This window comes from Myotis brandtii, unplaced genomic scaffold (genome assembly GCF_000412655.1).
Source record: "Myotis brandtii unplaced genomic scaffold, ASM41265v1 scaffold136, whole genome shotgun sequence".
In the NCBI taxonomy this organism is placed as follows: domain Eukaryota; kingdom Metazoa; phylum Chordata; class Mammalia; order Chiroptera; family Vespertilionidae; genus Myotis; species Myotis brandtii.
In genome coordinates this window covers 3,905,491-3,925,596 of record NW_005354829.1, presented here as the reverse complement: position 1 = coordinate 3,925,596, position 20,106 = coordinate 3,905,491, and the positions used below count along the sequence as shown (strand labels likewise).

The 20,106-nt window shown below is 38.2% G+C and overlaps 1 pseudogene; it reads left to right on the top strand.

The window, feature by feature from the left end:
- The first annotated feature begins 1,769 nt into the window (after positions 1-1,769).
- On the top strand, positions 1,770-3,092 carry LOC106725096 (annotated as a pseudogene).
- Positions 3,093-20,106: the final 17,014 nt, after the last annotated feature.

Sequence of the window (20,106 nt, the reverse complement as noted above, 5' to 3'; positions counted from 1 at the left end):
TATGAGTTCCCTATAAATGTTGGAGATTAAACCCTTATCGGTGATAACATTGGCAAATATGTTCTCCCATGCAGTGGGCTTTCTTGTTGTTTTGTTGATGGTTTCTTTTGCTGTGCAAAAGCTTTTTATTTTGATGTAGTCCCATTTGTTTATTTTCTCTTTAGTTTCAAGTGCCCTAGGAGCTGTATCAGTGAAGAAATTGCTTCAACATATTACTGAGATTTTGCTGCCTGTGGATTCCTCTAGTATTTTTATGGTTTCCTGTCTTACATTTAAGTCATTTATCCATTTTGAGTTTATTTTTGTGTATGGTGTAAGTTGGTAGTCTAGTTTCATTTTTTTGCATCTAACTGTTCAATTTTCCCAACACCATTTATTGAAGAGACTGTCTTGACTCCATTGTATGTTCTTGCCTCCTTTGTCAAATATTAATTGAGCAGAGTGTTTTGGGTCAATTTCTGGGTTCTCTATTCTTTCCTATAGTTCTAAAAGGCCCAGTGCATGTGCAGGGCTGTCTGCATGGCCAGAAAAGCCCCCTGGTGTGTCACTTATGACTGACTTGGAGGCTCTAAGCAATCAGAAAGTGAAGGTTAAAGCAGAGTTGCCAACTACCTACAGAATATTGAACACAGGACACCAAATCATAAATAGAGCATTTTGACAAAATCTGGGAGACTTATTGGTTCAAAGTATTTAGGGAAATTTATGTCCAATCACTATCTAGCCTCTAAGCTAAATGAACTGAAACATCATTAGTCATAAATGTCAGAGAATACAGATTCTTTTAGAATCAGGTCAGGAAAGTCATTAACAAGCAGAAAAAAGACACAACAAAATCACCAATACCAAAAATACCCGGGGAAGAGAGGGAGTCTGATATCCACACTTGCCAATTGCTATTATGTAAGACAGTCAGTTTTTCACAATGAAACATGATTTCAAGAAATGCTAAGGGAAAAAATAAGGTCAGATATTAGCAGAATAAAAAGACTGTTATCCAACTATATGTTATGCACTGGAACATGCTTTAGATGAAAAGACCTGCTATAGATTAAAGGCACAAATAAATTGAAAGTTAAAGGGTAAATAAAAATATACCATACAAACAATAGTCCAAATAGAGATAGAGTGGCTCTATTAATATCAGACAAAATATAATGTAACAAAAATTTAATAGAATCTAAGAACATTTTAAAAAACATTCAAAATATCAGGACGCTATAGCAATTATAAACATATGCACTGAATAATAAAGTACTCAAATACATAAAGCTAAAACAGAGAATCAAAGGAAAAGACAAAAAAATCTTACAATAACAGTTGGTGATTTCAATAACCCACTTTCATCAAAGTGTAGAACGAATAGTTAGAAGAGCAAAAAGAAAATGCTTGATCAAAACTATAATTCCATATACCCAGGGGACATCTATAAAGTATTTCACCCAATAATAGCAGAACACATTCTTCTTAAGTGCACATGGAAAATTCTCCAGGGTATACCATTTGTTAAATCATAAGATAATAAATTTAAAAGGATTGACATTATGTAAAACATGTGTCCTTACCACATGGATTAAATTAGAAATTGATAACAAAAGAAAATATGGGAAACCCATTAATATATGCAAATTTATAAAAACACCCCTAAATAACTAATGGGTCAGTGAGTAAATCACAAGGGGAACTCATACTTTTACATGCTTTCCCTCTGGCGCTTGGAACTTCTGGACAAAAAAAGGCCTGGTGTCTGGTGGCCTCTATGACTCCCATGTAGGTTGCAGACCCTACTCCATCCCTCCCTGTGAGCACCACGTGAATGGCTCTCGGCCCTCATGCACAGGGGAAGGGGGGGAAACCCCCGCAGTGTAGCAAGATCTGTGAGCCGGGCTACACCCCATCCTACAAAGAAGATAAACACTACGGATGCAAGTCATACAGCGTCCCCAGTAGCGAGAAGGAGATCATGGCAGAGATCTACAAAAATGGCCCAGTGGAGGCAGCCTTCTCCGTGTATTCAGACTTCCTGATGTACAAGTCTGGCGTGTACCAACATGTCACTGGAGAAATGGTGGGAGGCCATGCAGTCCGCATTCTGGGCTGGGGGGTAGAGAATGACACCCCCTACTGGCTGGTAAGCAACTCCTGGAACACCGACTGGGGTGACAATGGCTTCTTTAAAATCCTCAGAGGACAGGATCACTGTGGAATTGAGTCGGAGATCGTGGCTGGACTCCCCTGCACGGACCAGTACTGGAAAAGGATCTAACCCGCTGTGGGCCCTTCCAGCCAGCCCTGGGGCAGTGTTTCCTGAAATATAGCCATTGGGGCTGGGGGTGAGATGAGGGGTAGGAATGTCTTTTATTCTTTGAGTACAAATGGGTTTTAGACAGGGCCTGAAGGACTGGATTGGGCCAAACCTTGTGTCTACCATGAGAGCAGTCTTCCAAGGAGACACAGCCAAGGCCTGCCTACCTCCCAGGCCACTCAGTGGACTGTTGTCACAATGCATTTAAACCACTGCTACACGCAACGCAAGTCCTTCCCCCTTAGGCTAGTGCTGCTCGGCTCTTCCTGCAACCACCTCCACATCCTTCGTCCTTCTCCATCTGTGCATCACCAGGGAGCATGATAGGCCTACAGGGTTCGCAGTTTTTCCAAAGGAACGAAAGGTGGATTTCCTAATGGTAGCTTCCCGTGCATCCCACCATCAGCAGTACCTCTGAGCAAGCAGCTTTCTAATTTGGAAATAGGTTGAGAAGAGAATAGTGGGGCAGCCCTTTGGAAAAAGCCACTCTCCCGGGGCTCCTGCATCTGTCGAGCTTTGCAGTGTTGCTAACCTGCTCTGATCTTGGCATGATTTTTAAATAGAAGTTTTATTTTTTTGTGCACCTCAGCTGATCATGAGAATGAAGTAGTCTAATGTTGGAAGAGCTGTACTAGTTTTACCAACTGTCTCCTTAAAACAAACTGGATGGTCTTGATTTGACTGACTGACTGACCTCTTAATACAATGAAAATAGAGAGAAACCAGCCTTTATTGTTTAAAAATCACTGCTATACCCTATTAAAGAAGGAATACTGTGCCAATAAAAGGTTTCTCCTTCAAAAAAAAAATTAAAACACACATACAATACTATGGACTGTAGCCAACATATTCTTTAAAGTGAAATTTATAGCTATAAACACCTACATTGAGTAGGAAAAAAATAAAATAATAATAAGCTAAGCTTTTATTTGAACAAAATATGAAATAGAGCATAAATATATCTCAAAGCAAGCATAAAAAATATGTAAAATTGATTAGGCCAGAAGTAAATGAAATGAGACATAGTAAAACATCAATGAAAATCAATAACACCAAAAGTTATGTCTTTGAAAAGATGAGCAAAATTAACATATTTTAGCCTTAAAAAAACACCATGACTTTTACTGATAAACTCTCAACAGATTCAGAATAGAAAGGACTTCCTTAACTTAATAAAGGTCATCTATAGATAACCCACAGCTAATACATTTAATGGTTCAAGAATTAATGTTTTACCTATAAGTAGAGAGTATGACAGAGATCTCTACTCTCACCTTTTCTATTTAATATTGTATTGGAAAATATATGTGGGGAAATTTGAAAAAAGTTTTAAAAAGGCTTCTGGATTAGGAAGGAAGAAATAAAACTATCTCTATTCACCTATAATATGATGCATATGATCTTGCATATAGAAAATTGTAAGGAAGCCCCCAAACACTAATACAACTAATAAGTCACTAAGTTTACAGAATAGAACTTTAATACACAAAAATCATTTATCCAAAACAAAAACAATTCTACTTATAATAGTATCAAAAATAATATAATACTCAGAAACAAATTTAGCAAAAAGAAGTGAAAGTATTTTTTATTGAAAATTATTAATCATTCTTTTTCTTTAATTTTTTTTCTTTATTGATTAAGGTATTGCATATGTGCCCCCATTGCCCCCCACTGTCCAACATGCCCTCACCCCCGCTGGTGTCTGTGTCCATTGGATAGGCTTATATGCATGCATACAAGTACTTTGGTTGATCTCTCCCCCTTACCCCCCCCTCCCCTACCTTCCCTCTGAGGCTTGACAGTATGATTGATGTTTCTCTGTCTCTGCATCTGTTTTTGTTCATCACTTTATTTTGTTCATTATATTCCAAAAATGAGTGAGATCATGTGATATTTATCTTTCTCTGACTGGCTTATTTCACTTAGCATAATGCTCTCCAGTTCCTTGATTGAAAATTTTAAATTTCTTATTTAAAGAAATTTTTTTATAGTACAAAATAATGGAGAGATGCCACATGTTCATGAATTAAAATACTAAATATTGTCATGGCAAAATTTCCTAAAGCAGTCTATAGATTCAATGAAATATTTATTAAATAATAATAATATTCAGAAGAATATCATCCTGCTGAAAGATTTTGATGCCTGTTCTTTACCCTAATAATTTTATTTTAGGATCTCCTATTTGTCAATTCCAAAATATTATCATATCTTTACTCAAGATCTTGTACCAGCATTTCAGTGCTCAAATGTGGACTCTGGGAATAGAATGGAAGTTTAATTTTCTATTTCCTCACCCTGATTTTACTCGTGTAACCTTGATTCTATAGCAGAAGAGATAAGGTATTCAATAATACCATAAAACTATTCAACTACATGCAGCAAATTTAGTTTGCTTCTGTGATGAAAACAATTTAAAATCACTGCTTGAAAAATCCCTTTACTTTTCTATTTTAAAACATTGCTCAAGAAGTAATGATCTGTGATAAGAGCTACAAATACTTTCAAATCAGTTGGTGCTAAAAACAGATTTCCATAGCTATGGCAAATTTATAAACCACATCTATCATTGTTACCATCTTAACAAAAAAGAAAGAAAAATGATAGAGTATTTCTTTTAAACACAGAGGTTCATGTAAACTTTTTTCCAATTGGTAAAAGTTAGTCACAAATACATCATATACTAAAATCAAAAGATGTTACTTATGAGACTAATTTTCTATCTTATTTTGTAAGAAGACAAAAGACTCAGTAGTAATAATACCTGGGGTTCCTACTGATTCAAAGGTTGAAAGAAAAATTAAGTCTGTTTCTTTAATTAGCCCTAATAACCTCTAATACAAGTAAGGTCTGTAAACAAAGTTGCCAGGAGGGGAGCCTAGAAGCAATTTACATCAGCATTAAACACAAATTATGCCTGATGGCTTTGCATTCTCATAACTCAAGTTAAGTTAGGAAGAGCTAATATTATTAAACTTTTGTAAAAATCAGATTCAGATGAAAAAGACCACTTTTAACATCAAAGAACATGCAAGTCATACACCTGAGAGTGGTTACTTTAAAAAAAAAATATGTTTAAGTGAATTTTATTTTAATCATAGTACCAGATACTTTCTTTTATTAACACATAAAATGGAGTAAGTGCATAAAATAATAGTGTATGTATGAATTGCAGATGCAAGACTATCAGTTCAGCTTGGAGACATTGCTTGATGTACACATGGTGACTCTTTGATGTTCTTTGATTCTGAACTCTTAAGAAGTTGGTCTTGTAACTGAAAATTTGGGTCCTAGTTTTTAGATGCTTTCTTTTAAAGCAGATTTTCATTTACTTCTCCTAGAAGTCACAGTCACTCCTAAACCAGGACCACTCCACCCCTTTCCATCTGTTCTGGCTTAATGTGAGGGTTAATACAACTTGAGTAACTCACTAGTAAGTAGGAATATTCTGTAGACTGAATGTAGACTCTTCTTATCCTATATAATAAAAGGGTAATATGCAAATTGATCCTAATGACGGAACAACTGGGAACAACCCGTCGCTATGACGCACACTTACCACCAGGGGGCAGATGCTCAATGTAGGAGCTGCTCACCGGTGGCCAGTGCACTCCCACAGGGAGAGCTCCACTCAGCCACAAGCCTGGATGATGGCTGCAAGGGCAACAGCAGTGGCGGGAGCCTCTCCTGCATCCTTGGTAGCGCTAAGGATGTCTAAGCCATCAGTTGGACATCCCCTGAGGGCTCCCGGGCTGCCAGAGGGATGTCTGACTGCCAGCTTAGGCCCAATCCCCCAGGGAGTGGGCCTAAGCCAGCATGTGGACATCCCCCAAGGGATCCCGGACTGCAATAGGGTGCAGGCCAACCTGAGGGACCCCCCTGAGTGAATGAATTTTCATGCACCGGGCCTCTAGTTCAAATTACATTGACTATAGTACATAGGGTATTCCTAAAAACAAGTTTCTAGTCTTACTTATTATAGCAATTAGAGATAAAAGTTAATAAAGTTCATTAAAGTTAACACTTTTATCAACCAAAATTTCAGTAAAAATATAATACTGTAATTCATTGAGACCAAATAAAGTCTTCAACATTTTCATCTTGTATATTCAATTATAAATTAGACTATGTTATAAATTAAACCACTTTTCCATAACTTTTTGTATAACTGAGTGTTATGTATTTTCTTTTCCATTTCCAGTGTGTTTTACATGGTATGTACACCACTCAGTATGCTTTTCCAGATAGAATCCCACCTCTTCCATGTTTTAGTTGGCATCTGTTCATAGAGTCACTGGATAAATTTTGTTCTAGTCACATTCTAAAGTTATTAATAGTTAAATTATGTCTTTTTTATACATACCATACTGCTTATGAGATATTAATATACAAATTGAAATGAGTTGGTAAGCAGAGATTAGTAGCTGGTAGTAATCCACCATTAATTCCAAGTGCAACTCTATATACACACACCTATATGATATGATATATGTACAGGAAATACATATATATGTAAAACTTGATATAGACATATACATTTTATATGTTTTTCTTTGAGTAGAATCATTTTTCTTTGAATAGGATCATTCATGAGATCTTTTTGTGTGCTATATTATGTGAGGCAACATACTATACTATGTTAAACAGGATTCCATCTTGTCTATATACTCGATCTTGGCAGACATACTCTTTTATTGAAGAGTGAAAAGTTGACTTTATTAATTTATATTTAAAGCTTATTTTATCTATGAACAGTGTTCAAGATAAAAACATTGTGACTAAAGTTGTATAAAGTGTATTTGATAATTTCTTAAATGTTTTCAGCGAAATTGAATTAATCAGTTAAAAAATTAGAATTTCAATAAATATTTTGGTGATGCTATACTTTTAATTCTAAAGAAGATGTAGTTATCTATAAAAATTATTGAAGGATGTCCTAACTGGTTTGGTTCAGTGGATAGAGCGTCGGCCTGAGGACTGAAGGGTCCCAGGTTCGATTCCGGTCAAGGGCATCTACCTTGGTTGCAGGCACATCCCCAGTAGGGGGTGTGCAGGAGGCAGCTGATTGATGTTTCTCTCTCATAGATGTTTCTAACTCTTTATTCCTCTCCCTTCCTCTCTGTAAAAAATCAATAAAATATATTTTTTAAAAATTATTGAAAGAGAAAACATCTATACTAATAATAGAGGAATATGCAAATTGTCCAGGATGCCATCACAGTAACAGTAACGACCAAACAACAGGCTGCATGGGGTGACAAGGCTGGCACGGGGGTTAGTGAGGGACGACCAAACGACAGAGCAGCAGGCTGTGTGGGGTGACCAGGCCAGCAGAGGGAAGCAGTTGAGGGTGATCAGGCCGGTGGGTGGGTGGGCAGTTAGGGGCAATCAGGCTGGCAGGCAGCTGAGTAGTTAGGAGGCAGTGTTCCTGGATTGTGAAAGGGATGTCTGACTGCTGGGGATCAGGCCTAAACCGGCAGTTGGACATCCCCTGAAGGGTCCCAGATTGGAGAGGGTGCATGCCGGGCTGAGGACACCCCCCCCCACCCGTGCACAAATTTCAGGCACCAGGCCACTAGTCTAAATATAAAACACTGGTTGAGGTAAAAGTAGAGATGTTCAATACAATGGCAATCATTTACACATTGCTATTGTCACCTAAGAGCTGTTCTTATTCTGTAATTCTAAGGAGAGAAAATGAGTTATTAAAGGTACCAGTGGGAATGATGCCTAATCCATTTATATGTACAGAAAAGTGTCTCATATTTTCTAGCAGTTAAAAAAGGAAACCATATACTGGACTTTGGAAATTTGGAAGACCACAAATTTTAGATCCGGTAAGGGAATAAATGTATTGAGAAAGTTCCTATATAATAAAAGCATAGTATGCAAATTATCCCCTCCACTGGGAGTTCTTCTAGGAGTTCAACCAGTGGGCGGGGCCAGCCAGGAGAAGGGAGGGAGGACCTGGCTGGCCACCCCAGCCACTAGGGACCCTACCAATGCATGAATTTCATGCACTGGGCCTCTAGTGGAAGTATAACCTGAGAAAGGATATCTGAGGCATATATATTCCTCTGGAAGCTATATCATATATAGTACTAGCTCACCAAGGAAGTGTTCTTGGTCCAAATTAAAATAATATTTTTAAGGAAAAATGTGATTTATCAGTATATTTAGTTTCATTTAAAGATTACATTTTTGCCCAGCTGCTGTGGCTCAGTGGTTGAACATCAATCTGTGAACCAGGAGGTTCAATTCTCGATCAGGGCACATGCCTGTGTTGCAAGCTTGCTCCCTCGTAGGGGGTGTGCAGGAGGCAGCCAATCAATGATTCTCTCTCATCATTAATGTTCTATCTATCTCCTCCCTTCCTCTCTGTTACCAATAAAAATATATTTAAAAAATAATAATAAAGGCACATTTTCTTTTAAATCATATTTTTTTAAACTAATTCAAAGACAGTATGGGATATTTCTGTAAATAGCACATGTTTATACTTCTCACCTTTTCAGTATATTTGCAATTAAAAGTTAAACCTCTGTGGATTGTAGTACCTAACTGGAATAATTATGACCTCTTTCCAAAGACTTCTTATAGCTTGTGAAAAACCAATAGCTTTCCAAACTGCATCCACTCACTATCATGCGTCCATGATCAATCCGTTCTTTTCTTGTTAGAGAAGGAAAGGCATACACTCCGGTGACCTCTGAGAGAGATAAGCACCACTGCAGTTCACACACCTGCCTTCTCTTCTTGCCTAGAGATAAATCTCTGCCAAGGTGTAGTAGGAAGGAAATAGGAAAGGAAGTTAAAGCCAGGAGAGACCCATTTTTTTTTTTTATCAATTCCATTAACAAAATACAAAGATTCCGAATCTGCAGTCAGTAGACAGTAAATCACGTCCTAGCCAACTTCATGCTCACAGAAGCCCTATGAAAGATTAACATACAGGAATTCCTTTTACTGCACAAACACAGACTGCAGATAAGGACAAGATTTCCTCTCACCCCTTGCTGAAAAATTAATGAGCATTCAGACAATAGGCCCATTTTTTTCTCCCAAGCCAAATCAGGAAGTTATTTTCTTTCACACTAGGAGAGCACAGTCTGGAACCAAATATTTAAACTATAGCTGCTGATTTCAATTCTGTAACTATTCCAATAAATGTGTTTTTTTTTCTAAAAATGGAAATATTTTATTCATAACAGGCTTTGAAAGGACTTTTGAATAATAGACTTTAATTCTAATGAGCAGTTGTCATTTTTGGTCTTTTTTTGAAATATGATGGTTGCTATGGGAAGCTTAACATTGGAGGGTTAACAGGCCTGGCTTTCTTAAGAAACTAAATAAAACAAATTAGGTCAAGTGACATTTAAGTAATTTTAAGAAAATTTGAAAATAATCTTACAAGATTGTTCCCTTAGCAATTTTTCCAAGGAAGTGGGGAAATTCCTGGTTGTGAAGTGGTTCAGAGGCAGGAAAATATAAAACATATTTCCAGCCCTAGCTGATTTGACTCAGTGAATGGAGTGTTGGCCTGTGGACTGAAGGATATTTCCGTAAATAGCACATGTTTATACTTTTCACCTTTTCAGTATATTTGCAATTAAAAGTTAGATCCCAGGTTAGATTCCAGTCAAGGGCAAATGCCCAGTTATGGGTTCGATCCCCAGTGGGGGGCGGATATTTCCGTAAATAGCACATGTTTATACTTTTCACCTTTTCAGTATATTTGCAATTAAAAGTTAGATCCCAGGTTAGATTCCAGTCAAGGGCAAATGCCCAGTTATGGGTTTGATCCCCAGTGGGGGGCATGAAGGAGGCAGCCAATCAATGATTCTCTCTCATCATTGAGGTTTCTCTCTCTCTCTCTCCCTCTCCCTTCCTCTCTGAAATCAATAAAAATATATGAAAATAAAAAACCCATATATTTCCAAACCTAAAATTCTGATCTGTGTAAATATACTCAGAAATCACTTAATATCCTAACCCTAAATTAACCTTCATTTACTCATGCATATTTCTCTTTTTGCCAACTCTCACCCAGAACCATACAAGGAAAGGGATTCTGGAAAGCATAGTTCCAGTGTAATCAAATCAATAGTACACAAAGATGGTCAATATTTTGGCCTCTCTGAATATCAAGTTGTCTAAACCCAGCCTTTAGGGGAGGAAATCAGAGCGTGTCCAACCTTGAGAAATGCATGCAGGATAGCATGCATTCGGGAGAAGAGAGATGCAACATTTTAACTCGACTAAGTACAATCAATTTTGACCAAAATCTTGGTGTTTATATAGGTACAGCTTTTGATTGTGACTATGAAATGATGGCCCATAAAAACTGACTCCAATATAGACCAGTGTAACATGACAAAGCAAATTACAGATGATTAGTGAAGAGCTGTTTTCCTAACTAGGCAGAAGTCTTGTCTTGCATTTAGCAATGAAACATAAAGAATGCATAAACAAAGTCAAGGAGACTGAGATAGATGAAAAATATAACCAGGAGTAATAGCAGCAGGAACTAAAGAAAAATAAACAGCCAGTACAGTTTAAAGAAGTTAGTGCATAGGGAATCTGAGAGACTTGGGACTGATACACTTTTAAATATACTAGTAATTGCCTCAGGAGAAAATGACTAGCTTGAGAGGACAATACAGATTCCAAGGGCAGAATGACAAAACAGAAAACAGGAATGGAGCAGGACATTGTCTCTACCTTTTGCTAAATAAAGTACTTTAACAGGTCTTGATAAAGAGAAATGAATTAAAGAAGAGAGCTATAAGATCATAAAATAAATTATAGACAGATCAATAGATATTACCTTTTAATGAACTTACCATCATTTCCTTATCGTGATGTTACAGATTACTTAACATTCGCATTTAATTATTAATCACAATTTAAAGTAGTCTTTTCTTGTTTAACTAGAAATTCTTTTATCCAAGTGGAATCAGCCATTTGGAAATAATCGTGGTGATTGCTGAACTGGCACCTTGACACAGTTTATTGAGCTGATGCTTAAATACAAACTGGCCCCAATGGGTGTTTCTCCAAGAAAACAGTCTTATTTGTGATGCTTCATGTTGTCAATTGACATTTGTCATGCATTTCTAACTCTTCAGCACTCTCCCCTGTTATCACATTGGTTGCAAGGCTAAAAGCTGCATTTGCCATTCTTCCTCGAAGTGTGAGTTCTGTATCTATTTAAATTTTATAAATGAAGAGAGTACTTTCATGGGAATTGAAAGAAAGTTTAGCTTAGACCATCTCCTTGCACTTTGGATGCCTGGCGAGAAAGACCTGACATAAATATTTGTAACCGATTCCATATTTTTGTATTTATAAATGTAGCTATAAGTTTCATAGATGTGAGACAAACAGAATGCAGTAATGATGACCATACTTGAAGATTCCTTATATCCTGTGCCTCCAGCCCTTCAAGCAATATTATAACACAAAATGCCTTGAATTAAATTCTTTTTGGTTGAAATTTCTGAAGTAGATTCTTGCACTGTTTCTTACATTATGCCCTGACAGGTAAACAAGTGCCTCATAGAGTCATTACTTGATTGCATATATACTGGAATCTTAGTTAAATACCAATGGAGAAAATGACTTACACAGTTTTGTTTTGTTTTAAATACATTGATTTCAGAGAGGAAGGGAGTGGGAGAGAGAGAAATAGAAACATCAATGATGAGAGAGACTCATTGATCAGCTGCTTCCTGCATGTCCCCTGCTGGAGATTGAGCCTGCAACCTGGGCATGTGCCCTTGACCGGAATCGAACCCGGGACCCTTCAGTCCACAGGCCGATGCTCTATCCACTGAGCTAAACCAGGTAGGGCTGAATTACACAGTTTTAATATCATATTCACTTGATTGCGAAAATATTCCCTGTTGGATTGTGAGATAGTAGCTGTTTAGTAGTCCACTTCAAATATCAAAGTAACCTGAGCACATGGACAGTAGGCTTGCCTTAAACTTTCATGTAAACTTGTCTCAATTGTTCTAAGTCATCTGCACTTGAAAATACAATGAAGCATACACAGACATGTTGGACAGAAGAGCTAAGGAGACCTAAGCAGCCATTATGAGTTTACTGTCCATTATTATGTTTGAAATTATATCAAGGAAATGTGATAGTACTACTTACCCACAAAAAATGCAGCTATTTTGACTATGCGATTTTTTTTAAAAAGGAAACAAATAAGGAAAGTGTTTTTAAAATAAATCAGTTATCTGTGAATAACTGATCTGTTATTTGTATTTTTATCCCTATAATATTCATTTTTGCTTAATATTAAAGATGTGCCCATTTGATATTGTTGATAGCTTATTTCACTCAGAATACGGTACCCATCCTCATCCTACTTCCTGGCATCTATCAGTTTAAATTCATAATTTTATCAACTAAGCGCTCAGTCTGCCCATATCCTGAACCTATGCAGTCAGTACACTGGCAGTCTCATATAGGGCAGCAGACAGGCTCCGCAGGCAGGCTTGCGGGAGAGCTGGAATGTAGTGTGCAGGACAGCCCCGGCTATGTTAGTCCACTGCGTTGTCCTTGTCTTCATCATCACGGCCATGTTGCTATGTCTCTATAACTAGATTTCATCCAGCCGTAATAACCTTGCTCTTGTATGCAGAAGTTCTGGCACTACACCAAACAAAAGCAAGCTGGCTGGAGCCTTGGCGATCTTCCTTTTGCCAGTTTCCCCCAAATATTGTTATGTCATCAGTGGCACTCTTCTGAGCAGGCTAGTCCACTGTTTCCTGACTGATTCTAAGTATGGCTTGTCACCAATTTTCCCACTGTATCATATCTCACCCAATGTTTTCTCTGCTAGCTATGATGAAAACATTTCTGTTTTCCATTTCTATCACAATTCTTAGATCTCATAAATCTCACCCTCTTTGAGAGTAAGATAAGCAGTGTTCAAGCATATAAAAATCTAGTTAGGCATGTTTTTCCGCATGTGTAGTTTATACAAAGGTAAATAATTATTAGCAGATAGTATCAGACTATTTCATGTTGGGAGTAAAAGAATTATTGATTGAAAGGGCTCCCATGCTGTTCTACAACACACAAACTCTTTATAGTTGTCAATTTCTCCACATATCTTCACCTATTTCAGTGAAAAAGCAGCCTTTCCAGAAGTTTTACATAGATCAAAAACATGGGATAAAGAAATGTTAGATAGCCTCTTGTCTCTAACACCTAATGGCTCCACATATTTCTCTTTTGAAAAGAAAATCCGCCTGGATCAAGTGGCTCAGTGGTTGAGCGTGATCTGTGAACCAGGAGGTCATGGTTCGATTCCCAGTCAGGGCACATGCCTGGGTTGTGGGCTTGATCCCCAGTAGGGGGCATGCAGGAGGCAGCCAATCAGTGATTCTTTCTCATCATGGATGTTTCTGTCTCTCTCCCTCTCCCTCCCTCTCTCAAATCATTGAAAATGTATTTTAAAAAATAAAAGTACAACAAAGATATATTTTACATACTGGGAATTAATTTTGCTGACACATCAATATACATAAGCAATTTATAACAGGAAAACATTTAAGAAAAAACATATACAATGAATGAGTATTTATTAGTTGTATATGAGTGCCCATTACCAAATAAATATTTGTATAATTTAAAAATAATCCTATAAATTTTACTTTCTTGGTCTTCCTTTCATATTTTTAAATATTCAATGAATTAGGAAAATAATTTGTATGGTTGCATAAAGCCCTGAAAGTCTATAAAGTTTTATGAGTCCAGGAGAAGCCCAGATCTCATATACTTCACTTAGTATGTCTCAAATGATAGTGCGTTTTGAAATGATAAATTGCTCTCATCATTTTATTCAATTACAAAACTATTTTACCTTGAAAATCAGCATAGTATAAGTGCCTCATAATTTTTAAAAAGTAAATAAAACATATAACTATTTTCAAGATAGTAAAACTGTATGAAAGTTAATATTGTTCCAAAAGGCTGAGGACACTTTGAATGTATTTTTTAATGGAAAATTTCCAAAAATAATTGAGCTATATAGTGGTGTGAAATGAAAAATAGATACTTTGAAATATAAATCTTTAAATCTAAATCCCACTTAGTTTAAACTTGAAGTTAATATTCAGAAACCATATTTATTCTTTAATCTATTATTTATTACCATTATGACTAGGTCACCTATATATTTTATTCCTCTGTAATTCATATCTAAATGTCAAATAAGAAAATCCATTGTTAATATAATGCAATTATCTGTAACGTGGACTCTGCAGAATCTGTAACTAGTTTTAGGGAACAAAATCAATAATAAACAAGTGGGACTACATAAAAATAAAAAGCTTCTGCACAGCAAAGGAAATCATCAACCATGTAAAAAGCCAACCTAATGAATGGGAAAAGATATTTGCAATCCATATATCCAATAAGGGTTTAATGTCCAAAAAATATAAAGAACTTATCGAGCTCAATAACAAAAAACAAACAATGGTTTGAAACAAACAATAATTAAAAGTGGATCTGAATAGACATTTTTCCAAACTAGGCATAAAGATAAACAACATAAAAAAGATTCTTAATATTACTAATCATCATGAAAATGCAAATTAAAACCACAATGAAATATCACCTCACACCTGTCAGAATGTCTATTATCAAACAGACAACTAACATGATAGTGAAGATATGATGAAAAGAGAGCCCTTGTACACTGTTGGTGGGAATGTAAATTGGTTCAACCACTATGGAGAACATTATAAAGATGTCTCAAAATATTAAAAATAACACTACCATGTGATCCAACAATCCAATTATGTGTATTTAGCTGAAGAAAACAAAAACACTAATTCAAAATGACCTATGCAACCCCAACTTCATTGCAGCATTGTTTACAATAACCAAGATATGTAAACAACCCAACTGGCCATCTTAGGATGACTAGATATGTGTGATATACACATATACATATGCAATGGAATATTATTTAGCTATAAAAATGAATGAAATCTTGCTATTTGTGACAATATAAATGGAACACAAGGGCCTTATGCTACAAGAAATAATTCAGAGAAAGACAATTGCTGTATGATCTCACTTATATATGGAATCTTAAAACAACAAAAAAATAAAGAAAGCCAAATTCATTGATACAGAGAACAGCTGGGGTTTGCCTGAAGTGAGGGGTGAGGGATGAAATGGGTGAATGGTTTAAAAGGTACAAATTTCTAGTTATAAAATTAAAGTCATGGTATGTAATGTACAGCATTGTGACTATAGTTAATAATCCCTTATTGCATATTTGAAAGTAACGAGGCAAATGGATTTTGAAAGTTCTCATAACAGAAAAAAAATTGTAACTATGTATGTTAACAGATATTAACTGGATTTATATTGGTGTTCATTTTGCAATATATATAAATTTTGATTCTCTACTTTGTACACCTGAAACTTATATAATATTATGTCAATTATACTACAATGGACAGAATAAGCAGTATAATTGTCTGCCCTTATCTTTGGCTTTGGTTGCTGAGGTTCTAATTACCCACAGTCAACTAAGGTATGAAAAAGTTAAATGAAAAATTCCAGAAATGAACAATTCATTAATTTTAAATTGCACATCATTTTGAGTAGCTTGGTGAAATCTCACGAGTTCTGGCTCCATCTGGCTGGGATGTGAATCATTCCTTTGTCGAGTGTATTTATCTTAAATGCACGCCTGCCTGTTAGTAGCCATCTAGATTCTTAGATCGCATTACAGTGCTTGTGTTCAAGTCACCATATTTTACATAATAATGGCCCCACAGTGACAGAGTTGTATGCTGGAATTCAGCTATACCAACCAGAAGCTGTGAAGTGCTTCCTTTAAGTGAAAAGGTGAAAGGTCTCAACATAATAAAGAAAAAAATCATATGTTGAGGTTGTTAAGATCACTAAAAATGAGTCTTCTATCTGTGAAGTTGTGAAGAAGGAAAAAAAATACTACTTTTCTGTAGCAATGGCCACAGTGCACGATAAGTGCTTAGTTAAGACAGAAAAGACATTAACTTTTGGGATGGGAGGCATGAACAGAAAATGTGTTTCAACTGAGAGCAATGCGTTGCACCAGAAAGCATCAGGCCTATGTGCAGACTTCAGCAAGGGTGTCCTGAAACAAGTGACACCAAGGCATTTACTGCAAATAAGGGATTTTTACACAGATTCCAGAATAGATTTGGACTGAAATTTATAAAAATTACAGGAGAGAGAGACCATATTCACATAAGTTTATTACATACTATATTGCTATAATTAATTAATTATTAGTTATTATTGTTCATCTCCTACTGTGCAATATATATATTTAATGCTATCTCCCATTTCAGAAATCCACTGGAGGTCCTGGACAGTATTCTCCATGAATAAAGGAGACTTGTAAACCCAGTGTGCTGCACTGTTTGCATACCTTACAATAAGCATTCATTTATGATACAACTAGAGGCCCAGTGCACAGATTTGTGTACCGGGGTGGGGGGGCCCTTGGCCTGGCCTGTGCCCTCTAGCAATCTGGGACCCCTCAGGGGATGTTGGACTGCTGGTTTCGGCCCAATCCCCACAGGCCAGGCCAAGGGACCCCACCAGTGCACGAATCCATGCACCGGGCCTCTAGTATTCATGTAAAATCTTTGGTTAATCTCTTCACACCCTCCTTCCTCCCCCCTTTCCTCTGAGATTCATCAGTCTGTTCCATGTTTCCATTCCTGTGAGTTGAGCGTCTGCCCCCTGGTGGTCTGTGTGCCTCATAGCTACTGGTTGAATGGCAAAACAGTCCAATGGTTAAAAGGTCTCTTAGGCTTTTATATATATAGACTAGGGTACCGGTGCATGAAATTCATGCACTGGGGGAATGGTTCCCCCAGCCCAGCCTGCCCCCTCTCACAGACTGGGAGCCCTCAGGGGATGTTCTACTGATGGCAGTCTGGCCTCCTTCATTTATGATACAACTAGAGGCCCAGTGCACAGATTTTTGCACCGGAGTGGGGGGGCCCTCAGCCTGGCCTGCGCCCTCTAGCAATCTGGGACCCTTCAGGGGATGTTGGACTGCTGGTTTCGGCCCAATCCCTACAGGCCAGGCCAAGGGACCCCACCAGTGCACGAATCCATGCACGGGGCCTCTAGTATTCATGTAAGATCTTTGGTTAATCTCTTCACACCCTCCTTCCTCCCCCCTTCCCTCTGAGATTCACCAGTCGGTTCCATGTTTCCATTCCTGTGAGTTGAGCGTCTGCCCCCTGGTTGTCTGTGTGTCTCATAGCTACCGGTTGAATAGCAGAACAGTCCAATGGTCGAAAGGTCTCTTAGGTGTCTATATATATATATATATAGACTAGTGCATGAGCCCTGACCTGGGCCCCGGCCAGGGAGGAGCTTGCAGGCTAGGAACATGCCCTTGATCATAATCGAACCTGGACTCTGTGGTCGGCAGGCTGAGGCTCTATCCACTGAGCCAAACCGGCAAGGGCAGGATATGACATTTCTTAGCCCATCCAGGAGCGGACCTTTGTTTTTTGGTGGGGAATGCATAACCCGAAACTAACCATGAGGAAAAATCAGACAAACACAAAATGAGGAATATTCTATTTCTTTAAAAAGGTCAATGTCATAAATCTCAAAGGCTGGAGAAATGTTCTAAATTGAAGGAACCTAAGGAGAAAGGATAAATAAATGCAATATCTGGTCTTGTTTGCATCCTATAATAGAAGGAAAAATACTATAAAAGAAGTTATTGGGCATTGACTACATTGGGATATGAACACTAAGTTAGATAAAAGTTTGGTATCAATGTTAAATTAATTGAGATTAAATAGGGAGTTAGAAATAAACTAAAGACTAAGTTGCAAGGTAAGAGGGGTGGTGGGAAGGAAGGTGGGCTTTGGGGTCCTTGGGTATTGAGACAGAGTGTTAGTTTTGCAACATTATATAAGGTCTTGGCCAAGAACCTCGATCAAATAATAGTTAAAAGCAAACCTCTGCTCAACATTGGTATCCAGACACAATAATACAATTGGGAAGACTATTGTATTTTTAGCTATAAGAATTAGTTAAAACCTTGTTTGACCCACTTTCCCACATGCTGCTTGGCTGAGAGAGAACAGCCAAGTAGGAGGTGAAGGGGAGCAACAAACAATCCCCAGCTGCAAGTTGGAGATGGTCTGTTAGGATATTCAGGTGAGTCCTAGCCAGTTTGGCTCAGTGGATAGAGCGTCGGCCTGCAGACTGAAAGGTTCCAGATTTGATTCCTGTTAAGGGCATGTACCTTGATTGGGTGCACATCCCCAGTGGGGAGTGTGCAGGAGGCAGCTAATCAATGTTTCTCTCTCATCAATATTTCTGACAGTCTATCCCTCTCCCCTCTTCTTTGTAAAATACCAATAAAATATATTTAAAAAAAAAAAAAAAGGTGTCATGGGCTGCAGAGGATCCTTTGCGTTGTGTCCACTGGGCTAAGGGTGTGTCCGACCCCCCCCCCCCCCCACACCCGGCCCCCCCCCGCCCGCCGGTTCCTGTGTGCTGCTCCCAGGCCTCCCCAGGGGCCTCTTCCAAGGCTCTCTTCCTTGCTGGTGCGCTCAGCATCTTCCTCTCCAATCCTTCTCCCTTGGGCCTTACATGGGCTCAACCACCCTCCCTAATTTAAAGCAGCCAGCCCCACGCTGTGGGCGCCAGGCTGGGGGGCATGCGGAGACCCGGGCCATGCACACAGTGGCCACCACCGGGGGCACACCTCCCAGACAGGCAGCCTTGCATTGTGGACACCAGGCTAGGGGGCATGGACCCGGGCTGCCACTTGGCGCTGGTGCACGCGCAAGTGGCCACAGGGCGGGAACATCCACTTGGCACCTGCGCCCGTAGGCTTGAGTGGCCAGGGGCATTCTGAGACCCCGGCTGCTCAGGGCCTACAGGGCCTACAGGCGGCCTGGGTCCCAAGGATGTTCCTGGGACCCAGAGCACTTAGCGCCTGTGTATGCAAATTAACCCGCCATCTTTGTTGGGTTAATTTGCATACGCACTCCTGATTGGCTGGTGAGCATAGCAGAAGGATGGTCAATTTACATGTTTCTCTTTTATTATATAGGATGTGTCAAGTGCAATGTAATAAACACAGTTTTAGAAAAATGCAGACAATAATACACAATTAAAGTTTTTTAAATGATTTTCACTGAAGAAGGTCCAGGTGTGGTTGGGGGTATATAAGACTTAGAATAAACAGTCAACAATCTCATTTTTGTACCACCTCTAATTGTTGGCATGAAATCAGTTATTATTTTAAGAAGTCTGGCCTCAAGTCTTCTATCATATGGATGGACTAGACTGAGAAATTTTGGTAGCCCCTTTCAATTCTAAAATCCTGTATTTCTATAAGTCTAAGTCTTATCAATGCATTGACATTGCTTTCTAAACCAAAAATCAGGGCATGTGATCTCATGTTAAAATTTTGTATCCTTTCCAACTGTGAGAGGCAGTTTAGGAGATGTCAAATGATGCCAAAATGATGTATGTGAGAAAAGTGGTAGCACAGTGCCTGGGGCATAATAAGCACTCAGCAAATATTAGCTTCCCTGATTTTTACACTCTATCTGTAGACATATGGCCAGAATGATTTCCTAACAGTAAATTTTGATGGAGAGGGGACATGGCAGGGCAATTCTGGGGAGAGGAGGTGTTGTAAGAGAAATACATACAAACTGATGCCTACATTGTAACTGAAGATGTTTTCCAATCTTTGTGGCTGACATCTAAGTGTCTTGGTCTAT